At 41.1% G+C, this 19,883-nt stretch overlaps 1 long non-coding RNA gene across 1 annotated transcript; it reads left to right on the top strand.

Annotated features, from left to right (window-relative positions):
* Nucleotides 1-1,397: 1,397 nt before the first annotated feature.
* On the top strand, nucleotides 1,398-5,171 carry LOC111095760. The gene is made up of 2 exons (XR_005353079.1): nucleotides 1,398-1,779; nucleotides 2,193-5,171. It is a non-coding gene; the product is annotated as an uncharacterized LOC111095760 (long non-coding RNA).
* Nucleotides 5,172-19,883: the final 14,712 nt, after the last annotated feature.

Below are 19,883 nucleotides of genomic sequence, written 5' to 3'. Positions count from 1 at the left end.
TCTTTAAATACATATGAGAATGATCACTTCTTAGGGAAAATCCCAGTGTCCAGATGAACTTCCCTAATCTCCAGCGTGAGCAGCGACTGATCCCTTGCTACATTTTCCAGGATGTCAACATTAAAAATGGAGACTGTGTCCTTCCACAGATGACATTCAGTGTCTGTAAACAATGTAGGTACCACAGGTTTGCACCAATAGGCAAAGCATGCCTGTGGACCTTGTGAGGAATTGGCAGGTGTTTCTCATTTCTCATAGATACAAATTGTTCTTCGGGTTGAAAACTACATTGTGAAGGCTAACACCATTAATATAAATTCTAAGTTCTGAAGAAAAAGCAACTCTTTCATCAACTGTTTGTATTTTTCTGTTTCCTGATTTCCTGATTCCTATTTTAAAAGTGTAGGACTCTGGGAACCTGGTCTGGGACCTAAGTAGATCTAGGAGCATGAGATAACTTATTAATATTCTTATGAATATGAAATTGTAATTAAGCTTTCAGTAGCCACGTTAAAAATGAATTGAATTAATAATCTTTTATTTATAAAGATTTTATCTATTCATGAGAGACACAGAGAGAGAGGCAGAGACATAGGCAGAGGGAGAAGCAGGCTCCCTGTGGGGATCCGAATGTGGGACTCGATCCCAGGATCCTATCCTGGGATCATGCCCTGAGCCACCCAGGTGCCCCAAATAATCTTTTAATTAACTCAGTACTGGAATGTTAGTATTTCAACATGTAATCAATATAAGATATTATTGAAATATTTTACATTTTCATTAGTTTTTATTTGCCATTACTTAAAAATATATGTAAGCTAATACTTATACCCGTTTATATTTGCTCCCTTTCTTAGATAAAAGGTAGCACACTAACAGCACTCTGTGCCTAGCTTTTTAACTCAATACATGTGGAGGTCATGCCATCGAGATATATAGGTATCAATAACATTTGAGCATTTTCAAAAGTTTACAATCAACAGCTTCTGGCATTGACAGGAAAAGAAATTTTGTGCTGTATTCCTCTCATGGCAATACCCCTCAGAAGACACTTACCTTCCTCCTTGAAGGTCACACCACTTCAAAGAGAGCCAGTGGTTGCTTTTAGCTAATAGAAGGGTAACTCTGCCTCTGATTTATCTTTACTCTAAACTTCTAAAGGATCAGGAACTGTTACAATCCCAGAAAAGGATCTCAAGGAGAAAGATATTTGCCTTTATTTAATAATTGTACTTAATAGTTGAAAGCAGATAGGCCATAAAAGCAGTGGAAGCTGGAAGACAGCCCACAAAGTTAATTTTAAAAGATATTTATTGACTCTTTGATGGGTGTGGCTTTTTCTTTCTTTAGTACCTCCCCAGAAAGTCCTGAGCTTACATTTAACAACAAAGCTTCAGGCCTATCCCAGCTATTCCCAGCTCTCTGCGTGTAAAGCTAACCTGCCCTTGAGCCCAGGGTCCGTACTGAAGGCGGCTGGGAAACCCTTCTCCCACCTGCAGCATCATGACGCTGGCTGACTCTGGAGCCCAGGTGATGCCCTTGGTTCAGAACCACAAAGACATAGTTTGGGAATCGACGTAAGCACTCACTGGCTGTAATCCTGCAAACTCCAGATAGTGCCACCATCCTTGAGAAAATCTGTCTTCAGACTGCCTGACGAGCTGATGAGTCCTCTCTCCAAAGGAGCTCTGGGAAGAGGGAGACTTTCGCCAGAAGACACACTACAGAAGAATCCAAGACTTCTCTATGCTAAAGTTTCTACTGGAATCAACTCATTTAGTAAGTATTCCCTAAACAAAGGGCGTGATATTGACTTTTTTGGCTTTGTCAGTTGTCAAAGTTTGGCTGCAAATAGGAGAAACCATTTGCACCCTCTCATTTCTTGGCTTCCTCAGCTGGAGGGGTTCTCGGGGCTGTGGGTATTGTGGTGGCTCTTTCAGAATGTGCCAGGTCTGGCAAGGGACAAACATTGGACACAAATGTCATAGAAGGCACAGCATGTTATCTCTGTATATGCAAGATGTGAATAATTTCAACACGACAAAGAGAGAAAACCTGCCCAATGGTGGTGTGCTCTTCTATGAAACCTATCAGACCTCTGGTGGGAAGTCCATGGCTGGGGTGGGGCGGGGGGGCTTTTGAAGACGTCATCTTTGAGAACCTCTGAAAGGACTCCCTCTCTGTCTTTCAAGGTTTGTCAAGTAGCTGAGTTCACCGCACCGGCTGAGGCTGAAGAAAATATTCTCTAGGAAGACACAGGCAGGATGGTGCAAGATCTTTGTGGAACCGGATGGGTGTGTGACCCCTGTTCTGATGTTTGATGATATTTCTCAACTCCTAAAGAATAAGGAACACATCTTGAAAAAAAAAAATCATGAATCAACAAGAGGTAATAGCCCCAATGATTGTTTTATTCTTTTCCAAACCTCCAGTTTCTGTCCTTTCCAGAGTTCAGTCCCCAAAAAACACTCAGAAGGAATATTCAGAAAATATGGCTTTATCATAGAAAATAGAGCCTGATTCCACCCTTTGGGAGTCATTAAAAGCAGTAAACCAACAGCTAATCCACAGCATTTAACAGTAAAAAGTACCTGTTCTGTAAGTAATCCGGGAAGCTTAAGTTGATATGTGTGATTTGGGAAAATCACGAGTGCTTTCATTTGGGGAGAAGTTCATTCTTGTGTCAAGATGAAATCTATGCTCTCAGAAAATTCAAAGAATGCTGGCATATTTTAGTTAATCTTCTGTAGTTTTTACACCAAGTAAAGACTGTAGACTTCACATGTATTGTTATTATTCTAAATGAAAGCCAAACCAGTGCCATATTTGATAGGTATTATGCCTGAAGTTATTTTAAAATATTGTGTCATGTCTGGAAACTGATACAAGTCTCTGCATGATCATAGTTTTAAAAATCATTTAACTATTTTCTTGGGTTTTCACTAGTGGTGGAAAAGAGAAAACATGAATTAAAATGTAGTAATTACATACAATGTACTTCAGGATAAGAGGGAATGGAAACGCTTTAACAAAATGTGAATATACATGCTTTAAGCCTCGGAAGCCAGACAAGCACGTACATTGTAATGTACCAGGAACTCTGTGCTTTCACATATGTTAAAAAAAAGAAACCCCCAGGCCTAAAATGGTGTCACTTAGACCGAGTTTCCAAACTGGGGCTTAAAACCCAATCTGATTGCAGTTTCTACCCTCCCCAGAAACATGACCTTAACTGGTCAGTTTGGAAATTTTTTCTTTCCATCAGTGCCCACAGGTCTGCCACCTGGGTCCTCTCCATCCCCTGATGAAAGACAAGGTCATCTGTGTAATAAGACACCTTGCTTTTCCCTTTAGCAAACATCATGGTCTGGAACAATCCTTTTCTTCTGCTAATAACTTTCTTGCCCCCACGCTATGTCTATAAAAACCTTCCATTTTATACTTCTCAGAGCTCCCCTCTACTTGCTAGGTGGGGTGGCTGCTTGGTTCATGAATCACTTGGTAGAAAGCCACTTGGATCTTCAAATGTATTTGGTTAAATTTTTGTTATGTAGTACATATAATGAGTGATATGTATTTTTTTTCCCTGAAGTGGTTCCATTTCCTTCCTTCCTTCCTTCCTTCCTTCCTTCCTTCCTTCCTTCCTTCCTTCCTTCCTTCCTTCCTTCCTTCCTCTCATTCTTTCATTCTTTCTCTGTTTCTCTCTGCCTCTTTCTTTTTGTCATACAAAATGACCTCATTTCACAAAAATGATCTCTTCTTTTCATACCAGGTTTTCTTTGGGATGTAAGTGTGTGTGTGTGTGTGTGTGTGTGTGTGTGTGTGCGGGGTGGGGGTGGGGGGTTACCTTGCTTTTTTTCCTCTATCTCCAGGGAATTGTAACTCTGTTCCCACTCCATCTTCCTGGGCATAGTTCAAGCAAACTGACATCTTCCCCATCCAAACTCTAAGTGCCTTCTAATTTTTATGAATTATAGGGACTTTAAAGGTTTATTAAATTAGCTCATATAAATAAAAGTAATAAAATTCATATGCCAGATAAATCCATTTGTGTTCTGGAGGGGCTCAGCCTTACACAGCAGGTAGGTAGCCTCAAAGCCACACTCCAGCATCTGACAGGCCTGTCTCTTGCAGGCTCTCAGCTCAGAGTCCCCAGTGCTCTGCTGGGAGGTACATTCCACACAGTCTGGGCCTAGGGTATTGGTCCCTCAGGAAACAAAACAAAACAACTAACCAGATTAAAAAAAAATCCAAACAATAAGTGAAGGCATTTCCTATCCATGCTAGTCTCTTTTAACATTGATCAAAAACTTCAAACATTATCAATCCCAGTTTCCTCTATTAACAACATTGCTTACTATTTATTTGTCTTCTCCTTTCTTTAAGCCAACTATTGGTGTGTGTGTGTGTGTGTGTGTGTGTGTGTGTGTGTGTGAAAGAGTTTAATATAGTTATTTTTTGCTATATACACTGTTCATATCTCACGTTTTTCTCAATTGAACATTTCTCTTTTAACTTTATAGAGTTTCTTACTTGGGCCTAAGTTGTACATTTTTGTGAAATTGATGCTGATAGCATAAAAATTAAAAAAGATAAGTTTATGTCGTGGAAGATTGCAAAAATGGCCACAAGTTTTCATGCCCCTTATTTGTGCCCTTTGCAATACAACTTTGCTGTGTGTCCCATCAAGTCGTTGACCTATTTCCCGACTCATGACCTGTATTGGCCAGTGGAATACAGCAGCAGTAAAAAGGTGCACCATTTGTTCTCTTTCCTAAAACGTTACCTCTGCCATGTAAAAAATCCAAGCCAGCTTCCTGGAAGATGAGAGACATGTGTCCTACTTGCCCTCAATCCATGCCAATATCCTGCCAACTAACAGACATGTGGGTAAGGCCACCAGCCACTCCCCCTCAGCCCACCTGCCAGATGACCACAGCCTCCGGAACAGCCCAGTTGACATCAGCCACTCTTGTCCCAGATCAGCAGAATGGACCAGATGACCTGCAGATGTGTGAGCAATAGTAAATGATTGCAGCTTTCAAGCACTCAGCTTTGGGACAATTTGCTATAAGGCAGTAAATACCTGATTCACTTATACACTTATATTTTCTTTGAACATTGCTTGTCCTTAACTCTTTAATCCATATAAAGTTTATTTTTGTGCATAGCGTGAGGTAGTTAAGGGGTTTTTTATTTATTTTACTAAAAGTATGGCTGATTTTCTCAACACTATTTGTTGAAGTTTCTTTCATCACTGATTTGAAATGCCATGGTTTTGATTAACTAAATCCCCATATGCACAAGGGCTTGCTTCTAGACTCTTAATATGTTCTGATTATTTATTTTCTTCTATCTGTGCTAATAGCACAATGTTTAATTTCTTAATTTTAGACTATGACTTGATATCTGGAATCTCCCTGTAAAATAATGTAGGAACCCAGTTATGAGAAATTAAGGGAGAGATTATTGTCTTAAATACTTTTGTATTCCCCTTAGAATCCACCTAGCTCCTGTGGTGATTGCAAAATATTTTTTGAAAGAGGAAACATTTGGCCTTCTATACTGTAAATCTGTGGCATTTAATATATAGAAATAAATTGGGGAGACTGTGGTTTACAAAGCTGATATTTATGGTTGTTATCCCTTTTTATCTTCACAACTCTCTAAGACATAAGGTTAGCAATATGAGAAAGGTTATATCATCATGATGGTGGAAGGGAGAAAAAAGAGAAGGAAGAGAAGAAGCAGGGAAGGAGGAAAAAGCTAACATCTGCCAAGTGTTTACTCTGTGTTAGTGTCTATATTGAACGCTGTACATGCCTTGCCTTATTTCCCGCTCACAACAAGTTTGTGAGGTTAGTACTATTTATGTATCCCGTTTTCAGAAGAGAAGGTGAGATTCAGAGAAGTTAAGTAACTAGTTCAAAGCCACACAGCTTATGAGTCAAAATTCAAAATGAATGTGAATACAAGGGGAAAAAAACACTTAAAAGAAAATAGTCGTCTTCTCTGGCTGCTGGATCATGACAATTTCTATTTTCTTATCAGTTTTTCTGTTGACCAACTTTCCTGCAAGGAGTACACATTATTTTAGTAAATGTAAAATAGAAACATAATAATAATAATAATAGTGTACAAATAACCCCCAAAAGATGACACGTTGTAGCTACTGGAATGTCCTATAAATTTTGCAGTGACACAGTAGAGAGTTTTCTCTCTCACACAGCCTGGCTGGACCAGTTACCAAGTGAGAAGGGGAGGGCAAGATGTGCCCAGCAGTCCATCCGCCAAATCATTACCCATCCTGCCCCATGCCCATCTCTCCCCTGCACTCATCATCAGAACATTGCACACCTGCCTGGGACCCTTGGATAACATTCTGGTCCTTACCTTTATAAAGAGTAGAACCATATTAGTGAAAGAATTTTTTACAAAAACAAAACAAAACACACACACACACACACACACACACAATAGCTGACAAAGAAGTTTAGAAGGTACAGAAAAAATTCAATTTGACCCTGATTCCTATTTCTGCTTCTCAGACCACCTGTTGCCTGAATGTGAACAAGTGGTGAGTGTGGGCACTGTCTATACTTGCTATATTTTAATGGTTAAAAAATAAGTAAGGGTTGGTTTATGAATATTGGGACAGAGGTGACAACCTTTTACTACAGCCCAATAGTAAAACAGGATAGGACTTCTGAAAAGAGGAGGGAAAGGCAAAAATAATAATGACTAAATCATGAAGAAAAAAAGAAGGAAGAATGAACAAAAAGAAAAGATGAAATAAATAAAAATCATCACCATGGAAGGGATGACACTGAGTTTCCTAATAGGTCCAGTAAATATGAAAGGGCTGAATTCTAGTGAAAAGATGAAGACAGGCATTTTGTGTGTGGGTGTGTGTGTGTGTGTGTGTGTGTGTGTGTGTGTATGTGTTTAAAAACTACAATAAAGTTAAAGGAAAAGGAGAAAGTAAAGGAACAAATACATAAATGTGGCAAATATACGACTGACACCCCTACTTCCTTCTTACTCGCACCTGACAAGGTGAAATTCATGGTGAAAGAACTCACAGGTCAAAGAGAAACGTCAGCATAGTGGGCTGCAACCTATGGTGGTGAGTGACTGGAGGGATGGGTGCTTTTGTCTTTATTTCTTCTCCTTTTTCTCCTTTCTTTTGATTTTTTTTTTTTTTAGTAACAATAGCCAGTTTTATTGTTGAACATTTACATCTCATAAAAATGATTAAATACTAAGATGATCCAGGAAGCCAGCTTGAAATGAATCGCTTAAAGATAAAACAGTATTATTTGCCAGGGTTAAGATTCGGTTAGATTCTTAATTAGATTCTGATTAGATCCAGTTAAATTTATGCATAGTAAAATAAAAATTAATATTGAGGGGTGCCTGGGTGTCTCAGTTGGTTGAGTGCCCAACTCTTGGTTTTTGGCTCAGGTCATGATCTCAGGGTTGTGAGATCGAGTGCCCTGTGAGCCCAAAATAAGTCTGCTTGAGATTCTCTCCCTCTCCCTCTTGTCCCTGCACCAGCTTGCTGACACGTACATGGGTGCACACACATGCTCTCTCTCAAATAAATAAATAAAATCTTAAAAAAAATCAAAATTGAGAGGCTAGCAACTCTAGGAACAGAAATAGAGTACTATATCTTCCAGGAACAGAAATAGAGTACTATATCTTCCAAACAAGTGGAAGGGAACAAATAAAAAAAAAAACTAAAACAAAAGTTCAATTAAAAAAAAAAGGCAAGAAAGGGGGAAAAATGGTTGAACAAAGTTTAAAATGGTAGAGAAAACCCAAACTCATTCATTCAACAATTATACTATGAAGTACTAAAAGCCACGTACTATTTTGGGAACCAGGGATTCAGCAGTAAACAAAACATAGAAAATATCTGCTTTCATGAAGCTTCTGTCCTAGTGGCTGGAAACATAAAGGAGATGAATGAATAAATCATGTGGCATGTTTTATGATGATAAGGGCAAGACAAATAAATGCAATTGATACATTAAGGATGGGAAAAACTTGTCAAAAATGGCCTCACTGAGAAAAAAAAATATATGAAGGAGGTAAGGAATTGAACCACGCAGATGTGAGGGGAAGGGCATTTTGGACAAAGGTAGTGCAAACATCCTGGGGCTAGCATGTGCTTGAGAAGGCTGTACAGAGCAGAGGGAAGGGTAGAAGAAGGTGAGGTCAGAGATAAAACAGGACCACATCATATAGGATCTTTACTCTAAGTGAAAAGGGTCTCTCTAGAAGCCACAACGTGAACAGACCATAGGAAGAAAAAGCAGACACTAGTTGGGTGGCTCCCACCCAACTAAGAGAACTGAGAGACCACAGTTCAGACAGGTGAAGTGGTGGGAGAGAACTGAGAGACCACAGTTCAGACAGGTGAGGTGGTGGGAAGGGCTGGGGAGTCTGGGAAGATGGCAAAGAAGTCCACAGGATTTGCTGGCAGATTACATGTGTGCTGTGAAAGAGATGAGTCAGGATGGTGTTTATTTTGCACTTGGAGCCATGACAAGTAAATTAAATTTAAAATTGCAATTAATACTAAATCTGAGATATATACTCATATTATCCCCAAGTGAGCTACAGGAGCCAGAGTTCCAGGCTGGTCCTTGGCCAGCGCATCACTCCGCAATGCTCTATCTTCCCTCCATTCATAGAAGCCTCCCGGATTACCAGAGTCAGGTTGCCCATTCCCTACGGCTTTGACCAACCCAGATGCCTGACCCAAAGCGAGTGCATGTGTTTGACACGGAAAAAAGTGCATTTTACATAAGAAAAGCCAAACATGATCCCTTGGTTTTTAAGCTTCTCTCACAGAAAATCGTCATGTCACCTTGGAAGAGATTAAACTAGTGGAGACAGCAAATGACTTTACTTGGTGTCACCTTAGAAATGAACAGTCCTAGGGGCACCTGGGTGGCTCAGTAGTTGAGCATCTTCCTTCGGCTCAAAGTGTGATCCCAGCATCCTGCGATTGAGTCCCCCAACAGGCTCGCCTCAAGGAGTCTGCTTCTCCTTCTGCCTATGTCTCTGCCTTTCTCTCTGTGTCTCTCATGAATAAATACATAAAATCTTTTTATAAAAAGAAAGAAATGAACAACCCTATCCTTTACAAATCAATTAACATTTATGATGGAGGAAAAATCAGTAGGTGATTTTTCAACATATGTTGTGTTTAGGATTAACTGATTTTAAATTTAAATTACTTGTCACAGTTCCAGGAGCATAAGTGCATTGCAAATACTAGCTGTTTTTTACAGATAGATTTATGTATGTATGTATGTATGTATGTATTTATTTGGGGTGGAGGCAGAGGGAGAAGGAGAGAGTACCAAGCAGACTCCATGCTCAGTGCAGAGCCTGGTGTGGGTCTTGATCTCACCACCCGGAGATCATGACCTAAGATGAAACCAAAGTTGAACACTCAGCTGACTGCGTCACCCAGGTGCCTCCCCCATCCCCCACAACAAGTACCATCTCTAACAAACTTTCTTTGAGAAGCAACGAAATTGGTAAAAGTTAACATTTGTTTACAAATTGTTTTCTCCTCCAGTGAGGAGATGGGGGCTGAGAAGTGGAAATATATAAAAACTTAAAGGCTAGAACACACCACCAAGAATCCACATACATGATGCCAAACCACTCTAAAGTTATCATGTAAGTCAGTGAGAAGATAAGAAAATAAAAAACTTAATTTTCTGCAACTTTTTCCAGGTAATTATTTTTTAAAAAGAGGGGCATTGTGTTTAATACTGAGAATTGAAGTTTATTTTAGCAATGGAAATTAGAACAGCATCATATCACTATGGATGCTTGTAGAACTCCTTCCTTATCATCTGAGCTCCTGAGTGCCTTGCACCTGCCAGTCTATGAATGCCTCCATTTGCTGAACTGCCTGGCACCTTCCCTTCCTGGTACCTACACAAGAGCCTCTTGACCACAGCTAAAGTCCTTCCCACACAAGTTTCTTAGTTATCCCCAATTCACCATTAATCCATTAAACAGTGCCCATTCTCAAGCTTGAGCATTAAGATTCGTGTAAGCAGTCTGTTACGTGCAGACCCCTGGGCTTCAGCCCCGGACTCCAGATTCAGTAAACAGAGCATAGGACTTTGTTTTTTAACTGATTATCCAGGACATTCTCATATGTGTAATCCACTGACCATCTTTGTTTTTTATTTTTTTCTAGGGAGCCTGTTGCGGGACTCCATCCTAGGACCCTGGGATCAAGACCTGAGCCGAAGGCAGATGCTCAATGCTGAGCCACCCAGGTATCCCCACTGACCATCTTTGAAGAAACACTGCTGTAAGAATAGTGTACATCCTTGCTACTCAGAGTGTGGGCCACAGACCAGCAGCATTCTGTAGTGTTTGGAGCTGGTTAGAAATGCAGAATCTGGGGCTCCACCTGAGACCCTTCTGAATCAAAATCTGCCTTGTAAGAAGATTCCCCAGGTTCTTCATGTTCACATTAAATTTTGAGGAGCCCTGATTGTATTACACAAAAGAAACATGTTGACCATATATTTTAGTAAGGGCTTTATTGTGCTTTGAGGCTTTAAACACATTTTAAAGTTTATTTTTTTATTTTTATTTTTTTGAGAAATCGCATACACTGTTCTCCCATTCTCCAATTTGGTTATTTTCTCCAGAACACAAAGATTTCTTACAGAGATTACTTTGTCTTTCTCTTTACAAAATAATTTTTGGGATATTGCTGGCTCATCAAGAGAACAATGTGCTATTTTTAATTTATTATAATTTTCTTAATCATGCATAGACAGTTCCTGCTCTAAATTCATAGAGGATTGGATTTGTTTGCTTAAGCCATGACATTGGGGTCATCTCCCAAACAAATATCTCATCTTGCCTGATGAAATCAGGAAGGTGCCTCTGGTGTCCAAGGGATGAAGTATCTCATGTACTGGGAGGGGACTGAGCTCCTCGGCCAGGGGAAGCCAGAACATCTGTTACAGGCATGATCCAGCCTGCTGGCTGAGCTCAGTCTGCAGAGGTGCTTAGGATGAAGCATTGGGTCTTCATCTGAAAACACTGCTATGGTCATCAAGATGTTTGCAATGGAATCCAGGACACACCCTGGTACTTAGGGAATAAGTACACACTTATGAAAAAATGATTAATATAATAGTGGGACCCAAAAGTTCTCAGGCTGGCTTAAGCCCTGACTGTTCTTTTGCTCATTTTTTTTTTTTTATTCACTGGAAATAGACTTAAAGAGTATTTCAGGAAGAACATTTTTGCAAACATAAATCATCTGGAAGATTAAACAGAGTAGTTCAGATAATGAAAGAGATAGAAAGACAACACCATGAAGTTTGACTTGTATTCCAAAAGCATTGTGGATACTTTATGTCTATTTTAATCAACTGGTAATTTTCTTAGAAATAAAACTTGATATTTGGCATTTTGCTTCTCTCTTCCATTTTATTTTCATTTGTTTTAAAGATTTTATTTTTTTGAGAAAGAGAAAACACAAGCCGAGGGGGAGGGGCAATGGGAGAAGGAGACTCCGTGCTGAGCAGGAACCCTGATGTGGGGCTCGATCCCAGGACCCTGGGATCATGATTTAAGCTGAAGGCAGATGCTTAACCACTGGGCCATCCAGGAGCCCCTTCTCTACTCCATTTTAAATCCTTCTTTCTCTCTCACCTAGTGGGCTACAGGGAAGACTCACAAGATCATAATCATGAGCAAAGATAGAGTTTACAGTGCTTCAGTGCCTGGTGATGTGAGAATCTTGACCACCTACTTATATCACTTACTTGAGAAACCCCATTCTCCTATCTCAATGTACTATTTCCACAGTATGACATATATCTCTGCTGCATCCTTTAGACTTACAATATGGTGGACCCACCAATGCCCACCTCATGTTCAAGCACCCTTCTCTGCTAGGACTCTTCTCTTTTCCCATCTCTGTAACTACTTTCTAAACAAATATAGGCATTGGCCTTTTTTAATGAAAAGAGCAATTTTTAAAAAATTATACAAATATGGCTACACAAAGTAAGCCAAATGTTCTTATGAAGTGGGAGGCCACAAAAATAGTTTGTTGAACTATGAGCTAGTCATCGACAGAGTTCTAATGGGCAGAGCTCCAACCTCTGGGCATGCTGGGAGTCCAGGTGGGGAAGGAGACCATGCTCAGTGGGAAAACCCCTGAGAATGGAGTTGGGGGATGGAGTAGACTGGGGGATCCATTGGGGATGGAAGAACATTATCTGGAACAGAATGTCAGATGCCCTACGAAAGGGTTAACAGTCCAAATCCTTGAGTCCAGGGGAAGAGGGTGACTTGCATCTGGTCCTTTTGGGGACAATCATCCAAGTAGTTGTATCCAGGTGTCCTCCTCCTTTATTCACTCTTTCGTCCTCAGATGAGTACAAAAATAATTCTAACCACCATGAAATGTGTAATTTCTAAGTCAAAATTTCTAAATAATGTTTAAAGATAACTAATTCTGGAAAAAGAGACAATGGAGCAAAGTCGGACGATCTTGCCCCAGATGTCCTGAGACCACTAGGCAGGATCTAAAGGGAGCCACCTAATAGCTGTTGAGGAAGGAAATACTTTTAAATGACTAACAGTCATCCTTAGAGCTAATGCATACTCAAAAGCAGTGACTTATTTCTCAGACTGAAGGGAACGCTTTCCAGAATGTGTTTTCAGGGCCAGCAATCCTTCCCACCAAAGGCTCACAAATCTGGACCCCATCACACTTTGTTACTCCAACAAAACAGACCTTAAGAGCTCAGGGACTGTTACAGAGGATGTACACTTCACATACATAGGGACAGTCTCGTGTCTCAACACCAGGAATTCATCCTCAAATGTGCATTGCGTATGCCACGGGTATGTCTTTGTGCTCAGGCAGCTGCAGCCCCAGCCTGTGTCGCATCTGTGTGCCCTTGAGCACAGCCCAGAGCCCACAGGGCACTTAACCCTCCCCTCATCCTTCTGTGTTTGCCAAAGCCGAAGGTTTAAGTTTCTTTGTGTCTTTCCCTGCCTATTGTCAGATTGCTTATGGGAGAGGGTTTTGTGCTAAGCCTCAACCTATTTCACCAGAACCCTTGAGGATTCATTTGAGTTCCCTGGAGGGCTCTCAAAAGAGTGCTGGGCTGCCTCACCCCCGCCCCCCCACCATCCTGATTCAGTGGGGTTCCGGTGAGGCCCTAGAATTTTCATTTCTACAAGTTCCCGGGTAAGGCCTCTGCTGCTGATCTGCAGACCAAGCACACTTGGAGAGCCACAATCAGATTGGCTATTCATTCATTCAGCAAGTATTTATTGAGATTTTACTCTGTGTTACAGGCTGTACCAGGTGTTCAGGGTAAAACAATCCAAAGAGAAATGGAGTTGATAGTCTAGCTGGATAAACAGATGTTAAATAGTTGCATACATCATTATTTAGTTACAGTTGTGATGAGGAAAATTACTAGATACTGAGTCAGCAAATGACAAGGGACTTAAGGATATGAGAAAATGCTCCACATCACTTGCCATCAGGGAAATACAAATCAAAACCACAATGAGATACCACCTCACACCAGTGAGAAGGGGGAAAATTAACAAGACAGGAAACAACAAATGTTGGAGAGGATGTGGAGAAAGGGGAACCCTCCTGCACTGTTGGTGGGAATGTGAACTGGTGCAGCCACTCTGGAAAACTGTGTGGAGGTTCCTCAAAGAGTTAAAAATAGATCTGCCCTACAACCCAGCAATTGCACTACTGGGGATTTGCCCCAAAGATACAGATGCAGTGAAACGCCGGGACACCTGCACCCTGATGTTTATAGCAGCAATGTCCACAATAGCCAAACTGTGGAAGGAGTCTTGGTGTCCAGCGACAGATGATGGATAAAGAAGATGTGGTCTATGTAACAATGGAATATTACTCAGCCATTAGAAACAATGAATACCCACCATTTGCTTCGATGAAACTGGAGGGTATTATGCTGAGTGAAGTAAGTCAATCGGAGAAGGACAAACATTATATGGTTTCACTCATTCAGGGAATATAAAAAATAGTGAAAGGGATTAAAGGGGAAAAGAGAGAAGTTGAGTGGGAAATAACAGAGAGGGTGACAAAACATGAGAAACACCTAACTCTGGGAAACGAACAAGGGGGTCGTGGAAAGGGAGGTGGGCGGGGGGTGGGGGTGACTGGGTGACAGGCACTGAGGGGGCACTTGACGCGGGATGAGCACTGGGTGTTATACTATATGTTGGCAAATCAAACTCCAATAAAAAATATACAAAAAAATCAGCTAAGTATCAAAGGACACATTTATATTATTGATTCATTCATTCATTCACAATCCTCTTTCAAGAAAGTAAAATTTCCGCGTTGCAAATAACTTTTGGGAAATACCTTTAAGTTTTAAACAGTGCATATCAATCACTTGAGATGCTTTAATATGTGTCTGCTTTGAAAGGATTGATGGTGGGAATGTCTTTCCCCAGGAACCTGGTTTTAGTTTTGGCTGACATGTTATTAGGAAAAAGGAATAAAAGGAAGTTAGGGAAGTGAGCTAAGAAGGGTTTGGGGCCTTGGGTGCTGCATGGCTGAGCCATGCTGTGGATCTGGTGTTGGAGCTAGAGGCTGGACTTGTAGGAGCCAGCTCTAGAGGTGGGCTAGTCCCTGCTTCCCCTCCACAGGTAAGAAAGCTGGATCCCAGGGGATCACAAGGCTCACCCAGCACTGCTAGTGTTGGAGCTGAGACCCCAGCCCTGCTCTGCGGGACTCTGCTATTTGCCCCAGGAACCTCTGCGTGGCAGGGAAGCACAGCAGGTACAGAAGGGGACCAGGTGGGAAACTCCACTAGGCTGAGGATATGATGGACCAGAGAGAAGGCGGGGTCAGGGAGAAGGTGGGAACAGGAAGCACTTTGTCTCCAAAGGTAAGAGAACCATTGAATACTTTTAAACAAGAGTGCGACAAGTTATTAGCTGTGAGATTTGGAACAAATCACCTAATGTTCCTAAAACTCTCTTATCTAGAAGAGACAATGCCTTTCTCACCCACTGGAGAACCTGGAAATTCTCAAGTGAGATTATTAGCCTGGAATACAATAAATGTATACATAAGCCGTGGAATACAGTAAATACATACATAAGTGGGCTGCCTGTGTCAGCAGAATTGGGTCCCATCACTAACCAAAAAGTCACCTTTCTGGTGCCATTTCTTCATCTACATAAGGATTTGACTAAATGAATTGTATGATCCTTTCCATTCCTAACATATTCTAATCCTAGGTAAGTTGAAAAAAATATTTGTAATTGTTATTATTATTTTTAAACTCTTTGCTCTTCAATGGAGGAATCAGTCCAGACAGCTGCACAGGAAAAACAGATGTTTAAAAATACATTTTGTGGATAAAGTGTATTTATTTCCCTTTTCCTGGTTCCTTTTGACCTGTGGCTTTCTTTTCTTTTCTTTCTTTTTTTTTTTTTTTTTGTTTGACCCTTAATATGAAAACATCCCTGGATGCACACTCATTTCGTAGGTTCTGTAAACCTCTCAAGTACTCCAGGGCCCAGAACACATAGTGAGATTGAGGTGGGAGGCTGTAACCTCTGTTGCACGATTTTCACACCCGTGAAAACATCAGCCAAGGTTTCTGTTCTTGAGACATTGGTGACATGATCTCGGATAAACATGTAAAACACTTTTTAAAAAATAACATATACCCCTGACCAGATGTGATAAGGGGGCCTTCAAAAGCTCAGAAAAAGTTGAGGTGAAAGTTCAAACTTTCACATCTACTTGGGACCAACACATGGCACATATCATTTCTATTAAGGAGATCCTTTAAGCCCACTTGGCAAACTAAGTTAATAACTAACTGGGTTAAGTGACTCAGAAAATCCCCACATCCTACTTGTGGTCATCTGAGTGGTGCTGTTCTAAGGGCTGTGTTTGGTCTTAAAATAGTGTCTTGAGATCTTTGGCTCCCTTTATCTCAGAGTTTGAATCACCTTTTGTTTCTTTTTGAGGTCTTTGTGAAATAAGGAGCAGATTTAGCACTGTCTCTCATTCTGTGGACAGTGAAAGTCACTAGAAGTTTCTGTAAGTGGTGTATGAAATGAACTGAATTCAGTGGATGCGACAAAAACCCTCCTGGCCCCAGTCAACTCACTCCACACCAGTTGTTTTATCTGCCTCTGGGTGAAAACTTGTCACCATCCCCTGGGAGGAGGACGAAAGGGGGAGGGAAATGAGAGGGGAACAAGGGGAACGGGGAGGGGGAAGAGAGGGAGGAGGCCAGAAGGTAAAGCTGAGCTGTGGAGATGTGTCTCTATAGGACCTTCCTTGACCACAGACAGTTTTGAAGCTGGGACAGCCCTTCAGAGTCATCCCAGTTGTGGCCAGGGGACCAGGCCTTTATTCTTCTTCGTCCACCAGCCATTGCATGCTGGCCTCCCCAGGAAGGGAGTGTGGCCTCGAGCAGTTGGCTCTCTGCAGAGATAAGCCCTCCAGGTAGTGGGTAGCTGACAGCATCTGTCAACAGCATTCCAGCAGCTGGGACTCAGTCCTTTGTCCTGTCAGGGCACCCCAGTGTCCACCATACAGAGCTGGAGAAAAAGAGCACGATCTTTAGTTAGGAGAAGTGTGACCTACCATTCGTGCCTTCTGCCAGACATGCAAGTGCAAGCTTATCCTTGGTGGGGTGCTTTTGAGTTTCCTTTCCTTGCGGTTCTTTGCACTGACACAGTTTCTCAGTTTAGCTGCTTGTGGTTCCCACACAGGCCTAGCATTGGGTTGTTGATCCTTCTGTTGGGATCCCTTGCTGTCCCAGGTGCTCCTTTGCAATGGGACTCTTTTCAGGATGACTCATGGCTAGGTAATATCTTCAGAGTCCACATCCTGTTTCTTGGAAAAATATATTTTCCTTACTCTTGGTGACCAACCATTCTGGTTTTGTCCTGTTTTTAGCATTGAAGTCTCATGTCTCAGGAGATCTTTCAGTGCTGGGCGAATTGGGATGGCTGGTCACCCTAGAATGTATGGAACCAAAGCAGCCACAGCATCACACATTTAAGCTCTTCCATTGTGAATCAAATATCCACTCTCATGCCTATCAAACTCTGGGGACTCATACAAAACCTTCCAAGTGGGCCCTGTGAAGCCCTTATGCTAGGTGTGAGTCATAGGGGAAGTGTATGTACTCCCATCTCCCTTGAAGTGGGAGAACAGAATGCAACAGCTAATGCTCCAAAGAAAATCTGTCTTCAACTAGAATTTCCATTATCTAGCCTACAAGTGATTCATAGGCTATAGCTTACAAAATCTGCTAGCTTATCTGCTTGGGATAGAGTAAGGTAAATTTTTTGGGTTCAAGTCACTGGAGGGAGCATGTGCCAGTGAGAGACCATTCCTTCCAGAGACTGCCGATAGTCTTTAGGAGGTTGGCTGGATGAGAATCCACTTCCCAGCATTAGGATTTCATTTCATCATTTATTCCCTTAGGTTCTATGGCTTTGGCCCAGAAACCTTAAGAGCTAGGTGCATAAGGATCATTCAAGGATTCTGTTAAAAGTGTAGATTATCTGACCATAAAAATGAAAAGATGCTTAACTTCATTTACAGGAAGAGAAGTACAAATCAAAATTCACAAAATACCATTCTAACCTATCAAATTGGCAAATATATGACACTTCTTTTGGTATGAATTGAGATTCTCATATGCTGTTGGCCTAGTCCCTGTGAAGACATTTCTGACAATATCTAACAGAATTACAGGTGCATTTACCTTCTGACCCAGAAACCCCACTTCTGATCATCTGTCCCACAGAGACACCTATATACATAATAAGTAACATATGCAGACAGTCATTTATTGTGACATCTTTTGTAATAGCAAAAGATTGGAAATAACCCAAGTACAAAGTAAGAAGGTCCACACAATGTAATATTATGTAGTATAAAACAATAATGGGAATATCTGTATAAATACTCCTAGCATGAAGAGATCTTTAAGATCAGGTGTAATATGAAAAAAGTAACTGACAGGTTATATATACATATATATATATATATATATATATATATATATATATATGCATACTCACATTAAGAAAAAAAGGATGATATATAGGGGACAAGGGGTAAAAGGGTAACTGGGGAGAGGCACTTAGGGGAGTAGTCTAAATGCTTTGCTCTCTCTCTCTCTCTCTATATATATATATATATGCTTCTATGCACACATACACATATATATATGCTTCTATACAAAAACTATTTGCTATTTGCTATTTAACAAAGCAGTTTAGAACTACGTGAATTTTCAAATCTACCCCCTCCCCATTCTAATTTACTGATTCTAGAGTAGTCAGATGCAGAATTCCATATTTTTATAGATGTAGGGGCAGATGAACCAAGGAACACATAGTGAGAAAGATGCTCTAAACAAACATTCTCTTACATCATTTTATTAGCATTTGGCTTTATTCGGTTCAACCGAATTAGTAAATATTTTATGACACATCATGTTCCAGGAAAGGCCACTGGGAGAGACCAGTAGAACTGACTGGAGGACCCTAATACCATCAGTGGATGCATGGAGAAGTATGGAGTGAAATCAAAAAACCATCTAGAAAGTGGTCATATGGCCAAGAAGGCTGTCCAAGTGATAGACAACTGATGGGGGGAAGCTGTGGTGTAATTATTTCTGTGGTGTAAATATTCCCACCCTGGCCAATTTCAAGCTCCCACGGTGATGCCACCAAACACGGAGCAGAAAGAGATGCTAACTAAACTGACCCTTGGAGTGAGTATGAGCCAATCTGAGCTAGCTTTAGCACTCCACCAAGTTGAGAACTCTGAAAGGATTTCAGGAAGAAACAGATGCTCAGCAGGATCTTAAGGACAGGAAGGTTCAGGAGGAAGGGGCAGAGCCTTCTACAAGAAGTTAGCTGGAGGAAGGAGCAGGAGAGGAAATGGAGAGAAAGGCCCTGAGCCAGATGGATCTGAGGTCATGTCTCAACCCAGACATTCACTTGCTATGTGAGCTGGACCTCAGCTTACTCATCTGCAAAATAGTACCATTACACGGGTTTGTATGACACCGGCATGTTACTTATATGACAGACACTCAGAAATGTTAAGTCACCCCTCAGCAGTGAGCTGAATAGTTTTGTGGAAGTGTTGGTATAGGGCTATACAGCTGGTGTGGATAAAGCTCTAAGTACACACACACACACACACACACATACACAATTTATATATTTATTTATGTGTATATACACACACATGTGAATACATATATATATATGATACATACATATGATTACAAACATATAAATATACATGCATCTCTACACACATATACACAGTTCTCCATTTACTAAGACAAGGCGTCGTGGTCAGGCACGGGGAGGCATTTCATTCTCCTTCAATGTAGATTAGGAGACCTCTAGAGCATTACCTCATTCCTGTTTAGTTCTTCAAGGACAGCTGAGGGATGAGAAGGCCTGAGGAACTGAGGAGAGAAACATCCTGCTGTGGCCTTTGAGGTGACAAACAACCCCAACAGGACCGGAAAAAGCGCTCACGTGAAGTCGGGTTCCTTCCAGACTTGTTGACAAAAGGGATTTTAAGTCAGCGATCATACATCGGGAAACAACAGGGAAACAGAAATCATTCTGCATTCTGTCAGCGAGGTGAGCAACCGTTGCGGAACTGGAGCAAATTCCTGACATCGAACAAATGAAAGTGTCATTTGAGGCTATGACTGAGCTGAGCAGGGGCATCCGAACTTGTCTTTTGATTTGGGTTGAGTCACTGGATAGACAGAAAGAGCTTTTCTGGTTTGATT

This window comes from Canis lupus, chromosome 1 (assembly GCF_011100685.1).
Source record: "Canis lupus familiaris isolate Mischka breed German Shepherd chromosome 1, alternate assembly UU_Cfam_GSD_1.0, whole genome shotgun sequence".
Lineage (NCBI taxonomy): Eukaryota > Metazoa > Chordata > Mammalia > Carnivora > Canidae > Canis > Canis lupus.
The sequence above is the reverse complement of the archived record's forward strand: the minus strand, read 5'-3'. Positions and strand labels throughout refer to the sequence as shown.